Here is a 26,045-nt window from a genome sequence, read left to right as displayed (position 1 = left end):
TGTAGTTACTCCTATCTGCCAGGTCTCCCGTCCTGTTTTTGACAATAGGTACGACGATCAGCAGGTCCGCATCAGGTTAACTGGCAGATAAGAATGCCTAATACACAAGGTATAAAACATTGCCAACACTCTCGGTAAGTGGGGACCTGCATGTTGGAGGTGCTCAATAGAGAGACCGTCGTATCCCGGGGATTTACCTCCGGACATTGATTTTATAATTTTGGCAATGTCCTTGGCAGTAAGGCTAGGACCCACACTCTCAATCTCGGTCTCACTATCCAGCCCCCCCAACTTCGTTGGGCCTAAAGTCGATTTTATAATGAAATGGTCCTTAAAGAGGTTAGCAATGTCTTTTAGATCGCTAATGCCCTCAACGCTAGCCGGGTGACCACTCAAAGGTTTCAATTTATTAGTGGCCTTCCAAAAGGAGCGGAAATCCTTCTTTGAATGATGAGAGGTAATAATGTCCATCTTTATTTGATCTTCATGATCTTGGCACCATTTTAAGCGGGATTTAAAGACCTTGCGACTCTCACGCATCTCATTAAAAAGAATACCACTTTCAGGCTTTCCAGCCATTATCCAATCATAAAACCTTTGTTTAGCCACCCGGTGAGCGGCACTAACATGTTTGTTCCAACCTACAATCCGTTTCTTAGCCCTCGGTTTCCCATCTCCCCGACCGACAGTCGCTGCACTCTTAAGCGCACCAACGATTTGCTCATATAGCCGGTCCAAAACTTTTTTATGTCCTTGTTCCTGACAATACCTATCAGCACAGGACTCTAATTCTATTGGAAAATTAACTAAACGCAGCCTTCGATGACATTCGTCGCGATAAATAACAACTTGTTCCGCTGTTCTCACCCATAAAAAGGCTTAAAATATAACTAATATGTTTGGTTATTTACCAGAGTTTTCAGAGTAACCCAGGTGACAGTAACCATGACAACGAGTGACGTAAAAATTGATTAACTCAAATATACAAAAAGTTTTTCATTAAAAGTTTTTGTCTGTACGGGCCGCTACAGACGGATTGCAACCCGACTGCAACTTGTATTGGAACTGCACGCCGACGTTGCAGTTGGCGTGCAGTCGGCGTGGGGTTCCCATACAAATTGCAGTCGGGTTGAAGTCCGTCTGTATCGGCCCTATCAGACCTAAACAAGTACCTCTAATGCCCAATACCATCTAAAATGAAGAGCTATATAGGTAATAAATTTAACAACTTATATCCCCCGCTTGTCCACGTTAACTTTTCATCGCAGTTTATCGAGTAGATAAACGATAAAAGAGCCTAAACTACTGTTGAAACCTCTCGTGTCATCCCTGCAGAAAAGGGCCGTGAGGCCGAATCGAATTTATTGTGTGACAGCAGGCTATGCTCCAAACATTTGTGGCTTTCCATCATTTTCCATCATGCACATGGAGCATAAGGAGCCTTCTCTAATGGAAAGCCACATTTTTCATGTGTTTTAGTGTTTTCAAGATAGAGGGCGCACAATGCGCAGCGGTCAGCCATACATAATGGCTGCAAGTTCAGTCGAGAATCATTGTCCATAACAACTTTTTTATTATAGTTAACTATTTAAAGTCAAAAGCATTTATTGCGAACATTATTACAACAAAAAAAAACATTCATAGATCGTGATCAGCAACGCAGGCTTCGTCAAGTGCTTACAAAAACAAATCAGCTATTTACAGGCTTCGTCACCTACTAATAAATGATATAATTCGCAACAGGCTTTTTCAATTATTATTTAATAATTTAAATTAAATTGATGGGTCATACACATATTTTATAAAACCAAAAGAGCGGTCACCACGACACAGGCCAAGCCTAGTGTGGGATCACTGAGCTAGTTATGTAATTTCATCTTCTTTCTTTTAATAAACGAATTTTAATTTTAATTTTTATTTTTATTATTATTTAAATATGTTCTCTTCTGTGGGCAATAAATAACAACTTGTGTGCTGAACATGGGCGAATTGCCTGAAGCACTAAGAGTTCCTTTTGGGGATGACACATTTAGTTGTAACTTTCTTCAAATATACTTAGATGTGAGAGGTGCTGCAGTTCCCAGATCACTGGACTTAGACTACGCTGCCGTCATTTACAGATGTAGTGCATAATTGATATCCATCGTATTTTCTGGGTCCGTATTTGTCATACTAGTTCAGTCAATGTTGGTACTTTTTGTATTGAGACTGACTGAAATAGCAAGGCACGTTCGTACGTTTCCGTGAAAATACGATGGAAAACAATTATGCACTACATCTGTATATACTATGATGGCTAAGTCGAAAAATCCGTTTGACAGGTATGTTAGTATAACTGGTCACTTGTGCCAACCCTACTAGCTTGGCCCGCCTGGAATGGTCTTAGATGGACACCGTAGGATACGTAATAATACGGTTGTTGACACATGTTGAATTATATAACTAAATCTAGTTAAATAGATAGAAATTGGAAACTTAAAAAATATATGGGAATAATAAAAAAATACAAGACCTCAAAGTTTTAATAAAAAAAAATTTAAACTTCCTAAAAAAAAAAAAAATAATTATATGTGGGTAGGACGAATATTTACTATTTATTTATTGCACTTTACTTATCGTTTATTTTATTGATTTTTTTTTTCATTACGTGTAGTTTATAATAAGTCACTCCCTCAGGCCTTGGCAGAATAAACAGCGTTGCAATTTTGCCTCGCTTGCAAATTGCGACAATATGCTGAGTCAAAGCCTTTTCCTTACTGCACACATTGCTGGACTCAAGTGTAATTTATTTTTCAGTCTGTGTGTATATAATTTCTGTCTGCTGTCATTGCATTGTTGTTGTTATCCTATTCTTTTTCATTGTTTTTCATATTTTTGTCCTGTGTATGTGTGCTTTATCGAATAAATTACTTTCTATTCTATTCTATTCTATTCAAATAGGAAATAAATAATGGTACCATTCGATTCCTTACATTTTTACGATTCCTTAAAAATATTGTATACCAACAATATATTTACCTACATCATCGCAATATTTCACCGACAAAATCGCAATTTCCTGGTTTTCCATACATCGAAACGGCCTCTAACGTTACATGGTGACGTCACGATGTATTGTCATTTTGTTAGAACCGTTTCGTCAGTAAAGTGCGGGTGCCAGACTTTGACCATCATTTGTGACTTTTGTATTGCTTTAAGACAATGGGTCCCAGACATTTGATCCTCAAAACAAACCTGATCGATCGAAAATTGTCAAATACCTTATTGTGTGTTTTTGCAGCTGCCAAATATTTGACTTATCTATCTAACAAAAGTCAGCGTCTTTTTTGGTCCACTAGAGGAGGTGATCTATGACTAAAACAGTAAAATACAAAGTAGGATCGCGTATCTGCCGGCTTACAGTGTTGCTAATGATCGGAGACAAAATGTAACACTTTTTAGTGTTTATGCTGTGATTTGCAGAACTTTTGTCGCTCAAATGTTGCACGGGGAAAGGACAAAGAGCTGATTCTGATGTGACGCAAGAAGAGGGGTGGTGCGTATATGTTTGACCCCAATGTCTGTCTGTCTGTGGCATCGTAGCTCTCCAACGGATGGACCGATTTTGATGCAGTTTTTAGTGTTCCGGACCTCATAAGGAAAAAACGGAGCCCTTATAGGATCACTCGTGCGTCTGTCTGTCTTTCTGTCCGACCATTTTTATCAAACATAGCTAAGAGTCACCCCAAAGAAATCCGCTTTCACGGAAAAAAAAGCTTTCGCTAAGTGCGAGTCGGACTCGCGTTACAAGGGTTCCGTACATTACTCAATTTTTAACAATGTATTTTTTTATGTGGAGCGTGAATGATATATTATGTCATTTAAAAACCCGTAGTGGTCGGATCAATAACAAAGTAATTAAGTCCGACTCATGCTTGACTGCACATTTCTTATAGGGTTTCTTGTCATCTATAGGTAAAGAACTAGTGTATGTATTTTTTCAAAATTTTAAACCCAGTAGTTTCGGCGATAATTCCGTGTTTTCCTTTTGAGGTACGGAACCCTAAAAACCGCATCAAAATCGGTCCATCCGTTGGAGAGCTACGATGCCACAGACAGACATTGGGGTAAAACATATGCGCAACACCCCTCTTCTTGCGTCGGGCGTTAAAAAACTTCTATGTAGATAAAGTCGCGGGCAAAACTTAGTATAAATTTCCTCAACTCTTGCCGAATTCTCAAACGATACTTAGACCAAGTTCCAGTTTTTCTCTCTTAATTTACTGTATCTAACATAAAATTGGAAACAAAGTTAAAGTTATAAAAGTTTGTCGGATCTGCACGTCCGTTCGATGGCGCGCTTCGTGCCCACGGCGCGCAGGCGTCCGCTCCCGTCACTCGCGCGGGCGGGGATGCGGCCCGAGGGAGATTACCCGATAATAGGGAGATCTGGAGTAACGGACGTGGGAGATTACCCGAAAATGTTTAAGAAACCTTAACAGATGGGAAATGACAAATGCCTCAAATTGATATTGATATTGATATTTATTGAAATCAAATTTTACAGCATTACACCTAACACCAATGCACTGTAAAATTAAATAGTACAATTGAGTAGGTAAGTAATAATAAAGCGATTAATAAGCTACCTAATGCGCATGTTTGATTCGCAAAAACGTAAAAAATCTTGAGAGAGAGAGAGAGAGAGAGAGATTAGAGAGATTGATCAATGTTTCCTTCGTTATCAAAAGGTAATTAAAAAAAAGAAAAATATTTATTCGGTTCTTAAAATAATCCTTACAAAAGCTGTTGTTCTGTTTGAAATAGTATATTACGATACAAGGGCGAAAAGTAGGAAATTCGCAACGAACGGCGATAAATTGAAAACGACCGAAGGGAGTGTTTTAAATCGATACGAGTTGCGAATTACTTTTTCGCACGTGTATTGTGTACAAATTGTTGTTGTTGTTGTGTATTGTGTATTTGACAAAAAAAACCGGACAAGTGCGAGTCGGACTCGCCCACCGAGGGTTCCGTACTTTTTAGTATTTGTTGTTATAGCGGCAACAGAAATACATCATCTGTGAACATTTCAACTGCCTAGCTATCATGGTTCATGAGATACAGCCTGGTGACAGACGGACGGACGGACGGACAGCGGAGTCTTAGTAATAGGGTCCCATTTTTACCCTTTGGGTACGGAACCCTAAAAACGGTAGGATACCATTAAGTAAGGTGCAGCGGGGCAATTTCGACTGCGGGATAATTTCAACTAATCAAAATATCTTCCATGTTTTACATTATTAACTAAAGTCACACACAACACATCTTTTTCGCTAGCTGGACATTTATGGCACTTTAGTTAATAATGTAATGTAATAGTTATTAAAATTATAATTTAATTGAATACGGTGTGAAAAATCATTACTATGTTTATGTTATAATATTTAAAACTTTCGCGTTTTGAACACATATTAACTCACATTTATAGACGACTATCGCGAATTTATTTTATTACCTCTATTTACCGACGTTTCTACACAGGTTTCACTGATCGTGGTCGCGGCTGACTGATGTCCCAGCAAAATGTCAAAACAGAGATTTGTGCAATTACCCGACGAAAGGTGTATGAAAAAGTTTGGGGTAGACATCACATTTTCAAACCACCCACTACACATAATGTTAATTATTGTCAATAGAATATAAACTTCGGTAAATAAAAGTAATAAAATAAATTCGCGATAGACCAGTCTATAAATGTAAGTTAATAAATGTTTATATTACATAGGTATTATGTACCGCCCTCATGCACACCAAACGACAGAATTTTTACTGAATCCATGCGAATTTTCCCTAAAATCTCTCCCGAAAATTCCAGGGAAATCTCCCTGTCACCCCAGCAACCCAGCCATCCCGTACGTTAGTAGTTTTCGCGCCGTCGCCCGACGCGGACGCGCGTCCCGCTGCCACACCAGTGCCGATATGAGTGACCAGTGAAGTGCAGTGTTCAGTGAAAAGTGACCAGTGACCTACGTAAGTACCATGCTATTATGATCGCTTCCGCGCGTAAGCCGCGTACGGCAGTATAGTTTGGGGAAATGTATGATATGTCCCGCGATATGTTGAGCATGCTTTACGACAACAACATATCCATTTGGGAAAGTGTTTTCCGTAGGGTTGCTGTTGTAAACAATATTGTTGGGTTTTAAGTGAATATTTTACATGGGACGTTTAAATGGAGCGTTATTTATGAGGTGTTACATCAATGTTATTTGGCAGCGTGTTGATTAAGTTAATTAATTTCGGCGTTAAAAATTGGATTTTATCAGGAACGTGTTAACTGAAGTTAATTTATTTTATCGGTGCTTTGTTACACGTACATAACGTTGATCGCGTAATTATTAATTAAATACTATAGTAAATGTTTTACGAGAACATTTATTCGAATAATGGAAATCTATGGTTTGCTAAGTGTTTCAAATAAATACTGGCAATATTAATTGGTCAGCTATTAGCTTAACTAATACTAATACACCTAAGTTTATGATATAATGGCCAGTATCAGTGACTCGCTTTTTGTTGACAATAATTATATCAGAAAAAATTGCATTCAAATGTATTTTAACAATGAAACATATAATATCTTAATCATTTTTTACGGCAGCCCATTTTTACAGTAACTATTTTTTTTTTGGAAAGTTAAACTATTATCTATAATATATTTATTGATTTCACGTGTAAAATAATGAAAAACCACCTGAATTCGGAGTAACATAGTACCGCAAAATATGTAGGTCAAATTGTAAACTACGTCACTGGGTCTCGCAAAGGGCACTGGGACAATATTTCATGTTTGACTTACTCACGACTGTCAAGCAGAATAAAATCTTTATAAATATTAAATCATTAGTATTTAGCAACTGAATAATATTAAAGAAAATACTTAACAAAAATATAAATAAGTGACTAAATAGTCAATTTAACGTAAAATCTTTGTGTTAAGACAATCTGGACAAATGAAAAAATAATAGATTCGTTTAGTTGCTGTAATTTAATATATTAAACGTAGTTTTAGCGACCTGCTACTAAAAACCCACCGTGCTATTATTTACCAACCATCCCAGAGATCCGAGTTATTTCATTTTAAACTTTTACTTCACTTTACACTTTTTTTTCAAATTTGATAGTTGTGAACATCACCAGCTCTTTCGATCCTAAGGAGAAAAGAGTGCCTTAGATTATTATCTCCATTTTCTTACCATTTTTCAGAATTGTAATGGGATGGAAGGAACGAAAATGTATGCAAAGTTTGAGCCACTGTTTTTTTCCTATTTGTATCGAAAGAATTCATGAATCTCAGTAGAAATAACATAACCATTCATTAATTTGAAAAAAAAAAGAGTATTGTACAACTTTAAATGTAAAATATCAAATTTCAGTTAAGTAGGTCTGTATATAAAAATTCTGTGTAAAAATTATCCTATAATATTTATTTTTAATTATACGGCATTTTTAGTAAGTCAAAAGTATAATAAATATCTAAAGTTAAGTCATATTGGACCACCAGAGAGGCTGTATAAAATCAAATAATCTAAAATTCACGTATCCTTTATTAATAAGTATTATCTATTATATTAAACACCTACATAAATGAAACTTGTGTTATTGTGCCATGGTACGAAATAAATCACCGTATTCATGAGTATTTGACGTAGATATATCAAAATGCCAATTCCATCTCCATTTTTATCAGAAAAAGATATAAAGGAAGCGTTATTAGATAAGCGACGAAACATTCACAAACGCAAAAGAACCCTCATAAATTATTAAAGAGAAATTGAGAGTAACATTCCTTTGAAGTTTGTTAAGTATGTGTGAGAAATCTTATCAAAACCCTAAATATTGTCACATTTAATAATTTGAGTGTGCGAAGCTTTTTCTGGCCTGTGTTTTCCTTGTATTTTCTTTGTTTTTAGTGGTAAAGGAAAATTTTAAATTTTATCATTTTTATCTATCTGATATTGGGACATAGTGGTATAAGTACCTAGTCAATAAAATTTCAAGTGTTTCTCCAAAATAAAATAAATAATAAAATTAGGAAAAATATCAAAACGGCAGAAGTTAATCTGACTAAAAATACATTTCTCATACATCAAAAGATTTAGCTTGTTTGTATTGCCTTTTCTTCTCATACGAGTATAATTAAATGGCCCTTGTATGAAGCGCTTTGTATTATTGTCAGGCACTATTTTGCTACATCTTTGAAAACTATAAAAAGTTCATGTTTAAAAAGAAACGCGTACTACAAGCAAACCCAATGTTGCAGAAACGTAAACTGGAAGTACTTTTTTTACGATTTTCTCCTTTTTAGTACTGGCTATTGCATAATTTTACGGTAAAAACCGAAAAAATCATTTCGGAAGGGAACGATAAACTGTTCTATTTAGTACATTCCGTTTATTATCAGGTTGCAGTTTAAACATAAAAATCTACATAATATGTAGATTATGTAGGTTAAATTATTTGCAGATGTCAAATAAATGACTTATCTATGTACCTATCTATCCATCTGTTGTGCTAAACAAGTGGAACGTACCTATCTCAATATCTACAGTCAATCCACTCCACTACAATTCTGCAAGAATATGGTTATAGCATTTTTAGGGTTCCGTACCCAAAGGGTAAAAACGGGACCCTATTACTAAGACTCCGCTGTCCGTCCGTCCGTCCGTCCGTCCGTCCGTCTGTCACCAGGCTGTATCTCATGAACCGTGATAGCTAGGCAGTTGAAATTTTCACAGATGATGTATTTCTGTTGCCGCTATAACAACAAATACTAAAAACAGAATAAAATAAAGATTTAAATGGGGCCCCCATACAACAAACGTGATTTTTGACCAAAGTTAAGCAACGTCGGGAGTGGTCAGTACTTGGATGGGTGACCGTTTTTTTTTTTTGCTTTTTTTTTTTCGTTTTTTTTTTGCATTATGGTACGGAACCCTTCGTGCGCGAGTCCGACTCGCACTTGCCCGGTTTTTATAGTTAACCAGCTTCTGACCACGACTTCGTCTGCGTGGAATAATGATGATTGATAAAAACTATCCTATGTCCTTTCTTGGACCTCAAACTCTATAAATCTCCATAGGTATAATTATACCAAATTTTATCTAAATCGGTTATGCGGTTTAAGCGTGAAGAGGTAACAAATGTATTTTCTTTCTTTTCTTTCTAACAGATAGACAGAGTAACTTTCGCATTTATAATATTAGTACGGATGTAGTATTCCTTTTTACATCATGGCAAAAATTGTACCCTGTATGAAACTATATACATATAAACAATTTCTCTTTTGGATCAAATTAATTTTCCCCCTTGAAAACCTTCATCTATTCAACTTTCAAACTGAATCATACTTCGACAATGGAAAACGCACTGTCACGGTGTTATCGGTGTTAGAAAACGTCAATTTTAACGCCTAATTCTACTTCAGTTTTATAACGTCCAGAAATAAAATCTATGGTCAGTTTATGGCACCCGCTAGCTGGCGCGGGTGCCATTGTAAGTAAAATCCGTCGCACGCGTCCGCGCCATTTAGCAACGCTCACAACGACATTGAGCGACTTGCGACGGCGGCAGCGACAACCATAGGTGGGAACGAAAGGTCCGATCGCTGAGTCTCGCGCCAATCTATCGTTATCGCTGCCGCCGTCGCAAGTCGCTCAATGTCGTGGCCGAACCGTCATACTATTTTTCGTTAACCCGCTCACCCGCTCCGTGCAACCGTGCCAGCAAGCGGACGCCTTTATCATTAGCATGTTAAAATAAGGATTTCAACACTTTTTATATTTTTATTTTAAAAATCATTTATTTGAACACTTATTTGTCTATGAGCCGTGCAAACGCTTGTTTGCCACCATCACAAAATAATAAAAAAACGAGGGTCAACCGAGGGTAACCCAGAATATATTAATAATAATAAATGCTTTTTGTGTTAATGCTAATTTAACCTTAAACTTTTTCACCTTTCAATCAGCATTTTTGCGAACCAATTTTAAATTCTGAAATTCTGTGAATTTAATAAGCACTCATTTTATTAATAAAAACAATCAAGACTTAACAATAGACTTTTTAACTGTCGCAAAATTACAATTGGACCTTGTTATCCATTTAAAAACAAACGTGTCTGTAAATTCAGAATGGAGGGTTCTGTATACTCATAATGTGTACCTAATTATAAAGGAAACGAACACTATCCCTATCTATCGTAGAGATCCCTTAAAGAGAAGAAAAAAAAATGTAGCGGGATGACAGATGCTACGGAAAGTCACGTGACTTAGTTCTATATATTATTTAAGTTTCGATTGGCATTTTCTATACGATCGTCACCGTGGCTCGGCACTCTGTACTCAGGTAAATTAAATATATTATGAAAAAGAAATGTTTTCATATACCTAATATACAATGAAATGCAAATCACTAGTGCTACTTGCGGCATAAGGAGTGGTCCGGAAAAAAAGTAGCAGCACATTATGTGGATTTTTCAGTTTATATTGTAATAATTTGTAAGCAGTTCATTTCTATAGTGATCTGTAGATACTATTCTTTACAATTAAATACACTCGTATTTAATACAAAAGGGTGAATTAGAGTTGTCGCGTTTTATATTACATCTATCATGACACTTGAACAGTGTCTTTTGAAGGAAATTATAAGGTATTTCTCATACACATCGTTTTTTCTAAAAGTTTGATAAACGAATTAAGACATTATTAAATTATTTTTCGTTCTATATAAAACTTTTTTTTATTTGACTTCATTTTGAGGTAGTTTCATGGAATTTCTACTTTTGTATATTTGCCATTTTAACAGAGATATGTCTTCCATAGAAAACCTCTGTCATAGGTTAGATTGGAGAGACTTCCTAACTACCCAAGATAAATTCCGGTGTATTAGAATAGCTTATTCGTTAGATGATGTTCTTAAAAGCATAAAAAAAAATATGAAACTGGAACTTCATTTGTGGCGTTGTAGAAAACGGCCAACAAATATTATCAAATTGTACTGTTCAAAAAGTTACAAAGTAAATTGCAATAAAAATGAGAAAACTCAAACAATCTTATATTTATCGATATTATTTTATTTTATATTTTTATTTTATAGTATATTTAACTAAATTACAAAAAAAACTGCTTCATAATTAGCAAAAAAAATATACCATATAATTCACCGCTACTTTTTTACTCGACCACTTTGTTTAAGAAGTAAAATTGTATATAAATATGTCTGGTAACACTGTTAACTACCTACGAGTTTTTTTGTAAACGCGTCGTAATGTGATTGATGTCTGTACTTAGGTATGTAGTTTGTGATAGATCCAAATTAATTTTCTTTACGACAAATCGTAAATAAAAATGTCAAGTCATAATGTGTCAGCTAAGGTTGTGATATACCTATGATCGGCTACATCAGCCACTTCCGAGCACACCAACGACAGCAACGGAGTTGATAGCAGTCGCCGTGGCCGAAGTCGGCCGTGGAGTTATTGTTATTATTATACCTATGTATACAGTGTGGAAAGATAAGTCGGGCCCTGGAGGGAAACTACCTTAAATCCTTAAGTTGGCTCATTTTACTTAAAGGAGACATTCCTTTATTTTTAAAAAGAAACAAAACTGTATTCAGAGATTTTCTAAAACTCGCTTGCCTCGCCCGGGACTCGAACCGACTAAAAATTCCAAAAAATAAACACTCGCAATTTTATTCAACTTTTATGATAACACTTCTCCAAGAAACATTAGGTCTTACACTCGTCTGTCGTATAAAATATTCATAAAATCTAATATTTAGTACTCAAGATTTTTTCAGACAAGCCAAATTGAAGAAAAAAAGAAAAATCTTTAACTGCAGTTTTGTTAAAATAAAGGAATGCCTCCTTTAAGTACAATGAGCCAGCTTAAGGATTTAAGGTAGTTTCCCTCCAGGGCCCGACTTATCTTTCCACACTGTATATTTATTCTTACACCCATATTTTCAAACATAAATCGACTCGTAATAGACTACATATGTCAATTCAACGCGACAAATAGGTTTTAGATTAAAATCGAACACATTTATCGACAAGAAAATGCATTATAATATTATAAATGGATATTCTGTCAATGTTTTACCACGTAAAAGGTAAAACCATTAAGCGCCAACAAATTTAATGTATTTCAAATCAGTTGAAACGTTTTGTCATTTGTCCCCTGTCACGTTTGTCGGGACAATCGGAAACGGATCAATTATAAAGTTTTGTCGATGAAACTACAGTTTACAGTAGTTCGGAATGTACACAAATGGGGACAAGTGGTGGAAACTATTTGGGAATTCTATATGATAGGGATTGTATTGTATTGTATTGTAGTTCGGGCGATTTTCCGCAACTCGCCGACTGGCGCCTATTTTGCGTGATAGGAGGTGGGCTAGTCCTGCCAGCCCAGCTCCTCAAGGAAACCTATCAAACCTTTGATGTTGAGTAGGACCTCGGGGAGGTCTCTCGGGGATCCGAGATGTTTTGCCCTGTATGGGGACACTCCGCTGCATTCCAACATTACGTGAGAGGCTGTTTCTTCTTTCTCCATGCATCCACGGCATAGGGGACTGTCTGTGACACGTGTTATAAAAAGATGTTTGTTAAATAGTCCATGACCTGTTATGACACTGGTTACCATACTCAGTCGAAACTTTTGTTGAAGGAGCGCCCTTGTGAGCTTACCGTTGATGCCAGGCATGGCTTGTTTGGCCTGTCTGCATCCAGTCTGGTTTAGCCATTGTTCTGTGTGTAGTATGATAGGGATAATTAAGTTCTTAACTATACAGGATGAATGGTAATTCGACCTATTTCTTGAAAGAGGTTATTCTAGAGCTTATTTACATTGTTTTAGCCCAGTCAACCAGGGGTCGAAATTCAGTAGTTTTCAAGTTGTTTAAACTGTGGAATGAACTGTCGCCCGCGATATTTCCGGACTGTTACGATCTTCAAACCTTCATGAAAAGAGCTTAATCCCATTTGTAACCCATGTGAGATGTGCGAGAGGTGTCCATGGGAGATGGAAATTTCTTACCATCAAGCGATTCATCTGCTTGTTTGCCTCCTATATCATAAAAAACCGGCCAAGTGCGAGTCGGACTCGCGCACGAAGGGTTCCGTACCATTATGCAAAAAACTGCAAAAAAAAAAACGTTGTATGATATTTACTTAAATATTTATTTTATTCTGTTTTAGTATTTGTTGTTATAGCGGCAACAGAAACGCATCATCTGTGAAAATTTCAACTGTCTAGCTATCACGGTTCATGAGATACAGCCTAGTGACAGACAGACGGACAGCGGAGTCTTAGTAATTGGGTCCCGTTTTTACCCTTTGGGTACGGAACCCTAAAAAAGTTAAAAGTATTGCTGTTAGTACATCTAGTTTGAGCTATGAAATATTGGCATATAACTGTCGCCATTCATTTAAAAGCGTTGTTCTTGTGGTCCGAGTTGAAATATGTATGTCAGTTTGTTGCCAAGTACTTAGTCTGTAGTTGACTATATTGCCTGAATTTTCATTTGAATTACAAAGATGGAAATTTTCCAGTTTGAGTTATTTGTTACGTTATTTACTAAATTACTTGTTTTAGTTTAACGTAGTCAGCTTTAAAGCCAATCATCATTGGCCACAGCATCTTGACAGATGATAGTCGCAGCGACAGTTTATTAAGAAGAAGTGTACGCCGTCGGAGATCGGAGGCAGGCGTGGCTCACTCCGCGATTTCCTCGCTTTGCTACAGGTAGCTAAAAGTACATCCGTTCCGCCCCAATTTTGGGGAAAGCCATAAGCCGCACGTGGCGCTGTCGCCACCTAGCGGCCATATCTGTGTTGACCGTAACAGACGCGTTTTATTAGAGAGTTAGTCTTCTGTACCTAGTACTATTATTATTTCCTATGGCTGTAAAGTCAAATCGCAACACGACACTGCCTGCCACAAAGATCGCAGGTGAAACGCGAATCTGTTGATGGCCAAAAGCCAATAAGATAAAGATAAAAACATTTTAATCTTGACAGATACAAACATGTAGGAACATGTACTGACAAAAACAGAGAAAGAACATTGCGCATCACGAAACGGACGGACGGAATGAATGAATTAATGAAAACAATTATTTCAAGCAACTTGTGGCCCAAAGAGAAATATATAACCGTATATATATATAGGGCCCATTCGGCAATGCTGCGACAGATAACACATACAGGTACATTAAAACGTTACGAAACAAAATATAAAAAAAAATATTATAGCCGGTCAAGTTTGTCACTAAAAAAAGGCGAGAAATTCAAATTTTCTATGGGAGGATAACTCTTGGCGCCTACATTTTTTAAATTTGCCGCTCTTTTCTACTTACGGAAATGGCTTGACAGAGATACTAAAGAATTTCACAAAAACACATGAAGAAAGCAAATACAAAAACATCGCGTACTTACCTATTAAAACATTTTTTTTCGGATTTTCCATGAACGCGACTACATAATCTGTCAACACACGCTTGCTGCAGCTAGCGCCAGCGGCAACTTGTGAAACTAAAACTGAACAGCAATAAACTTTGAACCAAATTATGCAACTCGGAAAATGTAACTTTGCCAAATTTGCATTGCATTCGCTAAGATTCGTTATAGGTAATGGTCTTTATTACGTTTAGAGCCCGCCCCACACTCCTGCGCGAATCTGAATCGATTTTTTTTTCTATATATTATTTCCAATTGGTTTAAAAAATTGGAAATTTAGGAAATTGAATGTAAAACTTCCAGCATTGCGCAAAGGAATGAAGGAACATTTTGCGCGTGGAACAGGCTTAACCAAATAAGGTGGAGTCCGTTAAGCTTCCCGTGTAAACTACACACCGATCGGACATTTGCATACAGATGGTCTGTCGATAGCGGTATGGGCTTTTTATTCAGAAATGGGGGGTCCCGAGGGTCGCGAATATCCTACACATGCTGCGGGTAAAAGCTTGTATTTGTATATTTTGTATGTTATAGGTTAGGATGTAAAGGTAAAAAAGTGTGTTATTGGAAAAATATGGAAGTTTGTTCAAAATTTAAATATGTACGGTCATTACGGATAAGTGTAGCTGAGGAGTAAGTGTGGCTGACTTTCACATTGGGGAGTGTTTACACTCTGATTAGTGTTTATGTGTGTAGGCCAGCCACACTTATCCGTAGGCCACTTTTACCCACATTGAACATAAGTCAAATGGCTCTGCGCTTCGGTCGTATAGAAAATAAGTACCTATTTTATAAACTCGAAAAACATTCCCCCTTTTTCTGGGTAGCAGACTTGTGCATGTACTGCAGATACTACACTCAACACTATACTGTCACTATATCTCAAGACTTATGTCTTTCGATTTAAGGCCCAATTGCACTACCGTGTAGTGCAATTGGTTTTAAGATAAGATAATGCCGGTAAAGCTATTGAATGTGCTCTTTTATGGCGTTTCTGGAAGCAAATGTCCACACAGCTAGCCTTTAATAAATAAATTAATAAATATTTGGGGACAATCTTACACAGATCGCCCTAGCCCCAAACAAAGCAAAGCTCGTACTATGGGTATTAAGCGACGATATGCATAATTAAATAGATAAATAAATACTTATAAAATAGAAAACACCCACCAAAAAGAACAAATATCCGTGCCCATATAAATGCTTTACCGGGATTTGGTGATGATGAAAAGGAAAAAATCTGTTTCATACATTTTGATGTCCATGTTTTGTTTGAGCAATATTTTTCGCGATATCCGCTATTTATTCATCTCGCAAACGTTCAGAAGCACATCCCTTGTGACTAACTTGCTTGTCCTATATGAGCTATTTTATTGAAGTAGTACACTACACATTTTTTCAGATTTCGGATTTTTTGTTATTTCTTAATTTTTCTATTCCCATAGTCATACAAAGTCAGTGAAAATTAGCAAAGAAATGGAAATATAAATCTTGGGTCATTTGATCCTATCAATCAGAAGATTGTGAGTAGAAATAACATTGATAATGCAAAATTAAAAAAAAGTGTACATAGTGTGTACAATTTTAAATAAAATGGTCCACACAAATGTATACTCGTAACTTATAAATACACACAATACATCTTTTAAGCAATTAGTTTTGTGTATGGTACGTTTCGCGAAAACTTCTGTCTTGATAAAAACATTGCACAGAACAGGGTATTTGACTACTAGTCAGATCAGTTTCATTTTTCGAACTGTCAGAACGATTTGCTACTATGGAATTTATATGAAACACTAGTGTGACGTCACAATCAAATTACCTACTCTTTATAGTTTTATACGGGTTTTAAAGTAGAAATTGTGACTAAAAACTGCCGTCTACGTTTCTCTATTAATTTTCTGGTGCTTTATTTCTTGCATGGTGTAAAATAATTTATTTTAAATACAGTCAAATACCATATTGTCGAATATGAACAAAACATTACTTACAAACATTATTACTTAATCTGATTCAGGATTAGTTGATTGGATCGAAAATTAGAGTTCCAATTAGCTGTTACTAATGTTATGCTCGAATAAAGACATACTTTTGATTTCTATTATTACTTTAATCAGCTTCTAGCATCGCAGTATACACCCACGGGCACCAAGATAATGCAGGATTACCCATATCCACACTAATCCCAACCCTGTTGCTGTACCAACGCCCCCCCCCCCCCCCACTCCGTCTCTAACGGAAGTCCCAGCACGTTTCAAATGGACTCGCTTTAGCAAAACTTCTAATTTTAAAGTTGAGGGCACGTTCTTGATTAATCTTGGGTGATTGGAAAGTGTGGGTTAAGGATAGTTTTCCAATATATGTGAGAGGTCTGTAAAAAGGATTCTAGTTCAGCTCAACTAAGCTACATACAGGATGCAGGCGTATTTTAATTTTAATTATAGGATATGAATAGAAAAATTATAGGATATGAATATATTTAATTATAGTATAAGAATTGAAAAATTATAGGATATGAATATATTTAATTATAGAATATATTTAATTATAGGATATGAATTGAAAAATTATAGGATATGAATATATTTAATTTGGTATAGAATATATTTAATTTATAGGATACGAATTGAAAAGGATTATAGGTATTACATCCGATCTGGATTAGATGTGAATCGGATCTGTCAGTGTCAAAAGTGACATTTCTTCAATCAAAAACGTCACTTTTCAAACGTCAAACCTCTATGAAATTATGACTTGTAAATAGCACTTGCACTGCGTGGGCTATCAAAATCGCTGCAGACTTTTCTTGGTCTAACTCTACCAATTTAATGCGGGTTTCTATTCAAAAATTTTGCTTTGTAACCCCCAACTTTGAATATGACGGTATACGCGTGAATTTAATTATAATTACTGTGTATAATCAACTGTTTTCGCAGGCGATTAAACGATCAGAATAACGAACAACCTCAGGTTAATAATATTTATCATAGGTACAATTTAAATCCTAATTGAATCCTAAATTGGTTTTTAGTCTAATCACTAAGTCTCAGGCTGCAGTGTGCACGTACCCTAAGCGTTCTCCTAACGCGGCTCTTAAATTAAATTCATTAGGGTATCTCGGACTTGATTTTAATCGCTTATTTAGATTTAGATTTTATTCTAGAAATTCTAGACTAGTATTTTTTTATACAATATTTTTAATGTTTGACGATCCTTTTGTGAAATTCTTAGTGTTAAATTTGATATGTATAATAATCCAATTTTATTATGGAATAATATTAACATCAATAAATTGCTCTGATAATTAGATTAAGATTAATTACGATTCATAAGAGCTTGTTGCTAGGCCTACATGAATAAAGTATATTTTTGATTTGATTTGATTTGACTTATACAGTATGTGCTAGTATAGGACTAATAAAAATAGCCGCCGTAGACTGATAAGACATACAAAATCGGGCTCATTTCACCGTGGTCTGATAAATAAGACAAAACTTCGTGTAACTTTGTACCGCCGGCGTCACGAGTACGCTCAATGAAAAGTTCTATGGCTGTTAAAAGGTTAAGCTGATTAATAATCACATTTAATAAGATTTAAGACACGAGTTACACTAGTCCCTGATATTGTGATATTTCTTTCCCCCTTAAGGCGCGTGTTTATTAAGGCACTCGTAATTTTGTAAAAATGTATAAGTAGAAAATTATTCATTTTATGTCAACATACTTTTGGGCCACCCTTGTGAAAATTGTGAAAACGTCTAATCCCATATGAGATAGAGGTATAAATAACAAACAAAAGACAGACATTATAAACGGTGAATACCTACAGGGAGATACCAAGGTTATAGTATCAGACTTAATCCCACATTTGCCTCCACTAATTGAATTCTCAAATGACTGTATTATATCTCTAGCTTTAGCGGCATTCAAAATTCATAAATATGATCTTGATTTGATATTACTTACAAATATCACGCGTGCTCGAATATCGATGCGAGAAAAATAGTACGGGACTTGTCTAAGGGTGGTATTCCGCCTATCCAATTTATTTGTCAGCATCTCACTCTCTCATTAGGAAAAATGTAAGACGCAATAAAATACTACACTATACAGGCACTAATAAAAGTGTCGTATTAAGATAAGATAAGATAAGATAAGATAAGATAAGATAATATTTATTCATTTAAAACTTATGCTAATTTGATTGATACAATGGTAATTAAGTATACAATTTATACTTAAATACTAATTCAGTCATGGATTCAAGTTAAAATAGGTAAAGATCAATTTAAGAAATTTAATACCGTTACAAATGTGTATTTTCTGTCTCTAATGGAAATTTGATAACAATACCTAAACTAAGTAAACATTTACTTGTATCTTAGGTATGCACGTTTTGTAAGTCAGTGTATAAGTGGGAAAGTGCTTACCAAACAAGGTGATTATTTATTTATAATGACAATAAACTATATGACTATGACTATCTTCTACTCTTTAGAACGTTAAGTGGTGACATACTTAACAATTTGTTTGTACACACATATACATCTCTCCAACTTTTCTTAACTTCTATGTGATTATTTTTAGTAGTCTTTCTGTGTCCTCGTACGTAGGGTTTGCAATCCGGATCCGAAATGTATGAAATTATCCGGATCTGGATCCGGATCCGCGGATATTCCCATACATTTCGGATCCGTCGTGCAAACCCTACTCGTACGTCTTGCCAATGAGCAACGTTTGTACCGCTTTTATGCAGACTTTACTGGGCATTGGGTAAATATTCAATAGCAGATTGAATTTATTGTAAAGGAAAGAGTTAGTTTTAAGCAATACTGTAAGCGTCCTGAATAAATTTATTTTCTTTCTTTCTTCTTTCTTTCAATACACATTGGACAAAGAAATTGGACAGATGGATTACCACCCTAGGTGACAGTATGATAATGACATTGTTGACAGGGTCAGTTGCACCAAACCGTCTGTCACCGTTGAAGCGTTCGCTAAATTTTTTTCATAGGAAATTTCATACTTCACTGCTGTTTGACGTTAATCAGTCTGTTAAATGTGGTTGATGCAACTGGGCCTTAAGGGGCCCACTGATTAACAGTCCGCCGGACGGTATCGGCCTGTCAGTTCTTCGGAACTGTCCAAATTTTATTCTAAACAAAACTTGCCCCTTTAATCCCTTTAATCCCTTTAATCTCTTTAGTCTCTTTTCGCTCGTTGTTAAAATTGAGGGGTGGTTTATCACATGGATAACTCCGTCCATCATACGACCGGTGAACTGCGAGTAACAGTTTTTTAAATATCATCACATTGGTGGCAAACACGCATACGGGCCGCCTGGGTTTTCCTCGTCATTCCTAACAACTCGTCCTAAAATCACTTGCCCTAACCGTTTTATCCTAATGGGTAGTTAACCTAATCATCAATTATCATAACAGTCACTTGCCATAGTGTAATTGAAGCTCTAATATTCCTAACTTTCTTTACCATGACATTGGGGTTCCTAAAAACTTATGTCATATTATCATTCAACTATTTTCTCATAATGCTTATAGCCCTAATGTTCAACAGCCACAATAATTATTTGCCATAATGTATTGATTGTCCTAAAACATATCAGACTTAAGCATTTCTGCCTTAACAACCACCTAGTCATATTCTGTGTGGCAAATTGTTGCCAGCTCTAAGATAACGCCATTGTATTGAAATTAAGTAGTTATATTGTGGTGTGTTGTATTGTAGAAGCGCTGGTGGCCTAGCGATAAGAGCGTGCGACTTGCAATCTGGAGGCCGCGGGTTCAAACCCTGGCTCGTACCAATGAGTTTTTCGGAACTTATGTACGAAATATGATTTGATATTTACCAGTCGCTTTTCGGTGAAGGAAAACATCGTGAGGAAACCGGACTAATCCCAATAAGGCCTAGTTTACCCTCTGGGTTGGAAGGTCAGATGGCAGTCGCTTTCGTAAAAACTAGTGCCTATGTCAAATCATGGGATTAGTTGTCAAGCGGACCCCAGGCTCCCATGAGCCGTGGCAAAATGCCGGGATAACGCGAGGAAGAAGAAGAAGAGGATTGTGGTGTATTGTAAGTTAGAACTGCGGCCCTCACGAAATCGAACTGTTACCAGAGAGGCAACAGCGGATGGAGCAGAAATAATATATCAAAAGTCAAGTTTTCATAGTTAGAATGCAGCTGCAGTGTGCACATACCCTAAGCCTTCCACCGGGGCTCTTAAATTAAATGCATTAAGTTATCTCGGACTTGGTTGAAATTACTCACACGCTCTGAGCTAGATCGGTAATTGGAATTCGACGTTAAGGCTTTCTTTACTGATGCGAGTCCGTTTAGAGTTAACGAGGGAAAATGCTTAGAAAAGAGTTAGTTGATAGTTAAATACTAACTAGCTTCTGTCTAAGTCATTAAATTCGTTTTTTGCCGTTTTTGTAAACTCGCAAAATAAACAATACAGTCATAAATATGCAAGTAAAATATCACAAAAAGTAGGTAGTTTTAAATTTAGGTAAATTTGGTTGAAAATGAAAGCCTATAAACTGAAATAATTGTCATTCATATACTAAGAAAAAGTGACCTAGGCCTCAGTACTCCAGGCTGGAATCGAACCAGCGTCTTCTGCTATCGCGGCAGGTTAATTTGTTCTAATACTTCTAATAGTAATGAAGCCTATTTTTAATCGGGTTACAAAGACAAATGACAAATCGGGTCGATAAAGAGGAATCGGTTTATCAACCGATAGCCGGTTTTGATTCCCTTGGGTTAACACATTAGGCCACATATAAAAAGATCTCATATTCCATTATAGTTTAAATCATTATTTTAACAAATCAAAATTGCAATTGTCGCGGCAAGTTTTCTCTCCTCTAGTCGCGCAGGCGGCCTAGCCAAGGTGACAATCGCTTGCGCTTCGCAATCAAATCGCTTTGTGTCTCTCTATCACTCTTCCATATTAGTGTGACAGTGAGAGTTGCGATTCGTTTGCTACGGAGCGTTAGCAATAGGGAGTATTACTGCAATGTTCTGCCGCCAGAGTGCAGCACTAATGAGGAGGAAAACTGACATTTTATCCCGCCAGGCGGCACCTCAATTATCGTCGGCTGTCACTGTCAAATCACACATTTTTTCAAATAAATTGTAAACATTATCCTTTTTCTCCAAAATACTCCAATATTGTGCGACAAATTGTGGAAATATAGAATCTCCCTTTTTTTTCCCAAGGACCCGATATGCATAAATCGGTGAGAAAAAGTTTTGAGGACCAAAAACTAAGGCAAATGACAAAGACCGTTTTTATAGGCTGCATTTTAAGGAAGATAAATATTTTGGAAAGAGTAAATACACACGTAAGCTAAGTTTTAATGAAGTAGTACATAATTTAGGGCATAATGGCTTGGCCGCACATGCTGTACTCCATACGCATCACGACTTTGGGTACCTATCTGATGTGTCGTAGGGCGGGCGTATATGAAACGCCTTCTTGTACATCCAGGTGATCCAGGTATACACCAAAACTTTGTTTTCGATCGAACACTTGTAATATAAGAGGAAAAACTGCACGTGAGCCTTCGAAAATTTGAATAAACGGTAAAATACACAAGATAACCTCAAACATATTAAGTGATTATCTTTGATTTGATATCAGCCTTGTTTCCACCAATTGTAGCAATTCTCCTTCGAAGCTCGGTTTGCAGTTCCCGTACAGTCATAAATGAATATTACGTTTTTGTTGATAAATCGCAAGTTAGTAAAAAATTCGCAACCATACACTTGTCACAAATCGTAAACAATGACGGGTTGCTGGGGCGACATCTGTCTTAATCTTTCAGTGTGCCTCCTCATTTACATACTAGGCCTTAAACAGTTTTTTGACAAGTTTTCACTATGACATTGATGCACCAAGTCTCTCTATCGATCGAATAAGCAAGAGTGATAGAGAGGCAGAAAACGAACTTTCGATTGTCGTGTTTCACGGCAGGCCATGTGATTGACATAGTGACGCATGATGTGTCATTGATGATGTCAATGAGGTTTGTTTACTGTATGTGCTAGTGGTGCCACCTACGCAGAGCTTTGCCTAATACTCCCTATTGGCATGTTGTTTACGGGGCCAGATAAAAAATGTCATCACCAATGTTGTCACAATTCGTGAACTTTATTGTACATAAGGTCCATCGATGGTTAGTTAAAGTGTTGCTGTGGGTGAAGTTGGCTTCGTATGTGTCTACATGTAATGTATGTATGTAGGATCTCGTGGATTGATGGCTCCGTATCGCGATTGCCACTAAGCTGGTGATCCCACGATTTGTTATGGATCCTGCCACAAACATACAAGCACAGCAGAACTTTTAAAGGTTAACTACCTGTAACTACCACAGGAGGTTGGTGAAAAGTTTTGTATTAAGTGTAGTGTAGTGTTTGCCAGGCCCTCATGAGCCGTTAAGGGCCAACAACCAAACGCAAACGCAAAGTTAAACGCAAAATTTGACAGCTCAACTGACAGGCTGATATCGTCCGGTGAACTGGTAACCTGAGGGGCACTTTAGACTACTCGAGAAACGCGAAAACGGCGAAAAATAGAGATACTACTCCTAAAAATACGTGTGATACCTCATTAGATTCGTGGTATCCACTTACCATCAAATGGGCCGTACGTACGGCCGTATTCACCACTGACGTCCATATAAATCCTGAAATAAAACCTGAGTTAAAAGGCAATTCTATATTTACTTCCATACCCCACATTAGTGATGTATTGTGGATGTATCCAAGCGAACCAACCCACTGCGTTATGTCCACTACCCCCCCTTAGTAGGTCACCGCGTTAATTGTACTTAAGGGATGTAGTGGGGGTTATTTTTATAGCGCACGCTTAAATCCAGCCGATTTAAAATGCCCTTTTGTAAGGGTTTGTTTTTTTAAGGATTTGGGCTTTTGAAATTCGGAGTGGGTGTTTGCTCTACGAGTTAGGAGTTTATTTTAGTGTCTTGGGTTAGCACCAGGGATGTTGCGGATGCAGATTTTTTGACATCCGCGGACGCAGATGCGGATGCGGATATTTAAAGTCTCACATCCGCGGATGCGAATGCGTGTGTCAAGATTAGGTACTTAAAAAACGTCAAATATTACATTTTAGAATAGAATAGAATAGAATAGATTTATTCGTAAGCACAAACAATCGGAACAGTACAGTCAGTCAGTTTTAGTAATTATTGTTTAAAAAAAAACGAAACGTTTATATAGGTGCGTTATATTTAATAAATACAGTAACTTTTGGCGACTTTCCTGGATCTAGACGATTTCGTTATAGGTAATGATGAAATTACCTAGCACTTAATGCCGCCGCTAAGACGTTCCTGTACCGACTTGTTCGACATCCGCATCCGCATTAAGCTCCGCATCGATTTTATGCGGATGCGGATTTTGAATTGGGTTTTGAACTTTTTTCATCCTACTGACTGTGCCAAGAAAACTTTATTAGTAGAGATGCAACGGATAGTTGTTTGGCCGGATACCGGATGTTCGGCCTGACCGTCGGCCGGCGGAACTATACCTACTTTTCGGTTCTTCAGGTGCGCATTGTGCAGGTTTTGCTCTGTTTCGTAGTGAACGTTCGCGCGTACTCATTTCTAGGTACGAAATGAGTGCGCGTGGAAGTGAGTGGAATGTTTAAATTGTTTAAAAATAATAAACGAGTACGATTATGACCGTAACTGTTTCTTAAATCCAATTTGTTTACTCCGAAATCAAGCAAAGTTAATTTAATTACTTTCGGTATCTGGCCGGATAGTAGGTCAAAAGTCCGGCCGGATGTTTAACTAAAGGTCGGATAGGCCGGATACCAGATAGTAACCGAATATCCGGTGCATCTCCATTTATTTGGACCGCAACCGAACCCTCGGCTGAAACATTTATAGAGTCTGTGCGGAAAGAGAAGAGTCGTAGAATGTATGCGCTCTCTTACATTCCACGACTCTTCTCTTTCCGTACAGACTCTATGCAGAAACCTGGCGAAACCACAACTGTCACTTTAATCACACGCTAACAAAACCACAATCTTGTGAGTTCCGGCGCGGCCGAAAGGTTCGGCAATTTTTTGGCCGGATCCGAACCTTCTGCCGAACATGGACAGAAGCAGACAAAATAATGCACACGTACCTGTGCAAAAAACATAAAAACAAGCAACAAATAATAGAAAGCACTGATTCACGATTTTAACTCATTATTAGACCTGGTTTGAAATAAAGAATATTCATTCATTCATTATTCACAACGACGGGACTTCCAACCAACGAACCAACGACGAAACCTTGGACGGGAAGACCAAGTGCGGGTAGTTCGAAAAACTCGCACGCCTAGAAGATGTTGATGTCATAGTCTAATAAAACATGGTCTTCCATTCCCAGAGTGACACGGGGCTACGTCACAACAACATGGCCGCTATATATAGCGCTATCGCATATTATCATATAGCGCTGTCGCATGATGACGTAAGCCCGTGTCAGTTAGGTGACCTAGAAAAGACGGGAATGGAGTACCAGGCGGAGTATATTATTATACCATGGTTGATGTCAACTTGAGCCAGTCTTCTCCGAGACCACGGGGACAACGCCGTCCTCGAAACGTCGAGTAAATTTAAAATTTAATTTTACATGAATAAGTCCCGTCATTGTGAATAATAATCAGAGATCGGACAGATTGGCGTCATTGCTCGCAATAATGTGGACATGACTCCAAATTTGATTAAATAATTAATCATTTAATTATTTTAATTTTTTTTCCTGAGATTTAATTTTGTTCCCTAATAGTCAATAACTTAAATATATTTTTGATATAAAAAAATGAGTACCTACAGAAAATTTGGAAAACGTACTGATTATTTTCTTTAATAAATTTACATAATTTACATTATAAGAAATCTTTGTGTTATTTATTGATTAGGAATCAAAATTAAGCCTCAGGTAAGAAATTAATTAAATGATTAATTATTTAATCATTTTTGGAGTCATGTCCACATTATTGCGAGCAATGACGCAAATTTGTCCGATCTCTGATAATAATAAATAATAGAAATGATTAAAACTTCCAAAACCCTTTTTGTTAGTCGAAACGTTTACCATTACATTCGCATTACAAACTACTTTACTTAACCACCTGCTTGCGAAGTTTTCTCAAAACACGCCAGATGTGAGTTATGACCACGAATTAGCAGAGTTGCGAAGTCGGTGTGTTCCTAGCTTTACCGAGACGAACGGTCTAGCAAATGCCAGTGTGAGTTGTGACCTAAACCACTACCACCAGTTTTGACATTGACAGATACGCTCGCGTCTAAGTAACTTACTTTCTATGCATCTCGCTCGTACTCGCATATTAGTGCAAGCGAGATGTATAGAAAATAATTTACGTAGACGCGAGCGTATCTGTCAATGTCAAAACTGGTGGTAGCCGTACTGTATGTATGGCTCCCTTACCTTGACACTGGCAAAATTGTCCCAACGGACAGAAGCCATAAGAACTAAAAACT

The 26,045-nt window shown here is 36.9% G+C and overlaps 1 protein-coding gene across 2 annotated transcripts in view; it reads left to right on the top strand.

The window, feature by feature from the left end:
• Window positions 1–5,899: 5,899 nt before the first annotated feature.
• LOC134801122 (alpha-2 adrenergic receptor) overlaps window positions 5,900–26,045 on the top strand; it is a 670,379-nt gene continuing 650,233 nt past the window's right edge. For both annotated transcript variants that reach the window (XM_063773657.1, XM_063773656.1), the window contains exon 1: window positions 5,900–6,012. The gene's annotated coding sequence lies outside the window, so the exon portion shown is untranslated. The remainder of the gene's footprint in view (window positions 6,013–26,045) is intronic.

Source organism: Cydia splendana, chromosome 21 (assembly GCF_910591565.1).
Source record: "Cydia splendana chromosome 21, ilCydSple1.2, whole genome shotgun sequence".
Lineage (NCBI taxonomy): Eukaryota > Metazoa > Arthropoda > Insecta > Lepidoptera > Tortricidae > Cydia > Cydia splendana.
The sequence above is the reverse complement of the archived record's forward strand: the minus strand, read 5'-3'. Positions and strand labels throughout refer to the sequence as shown.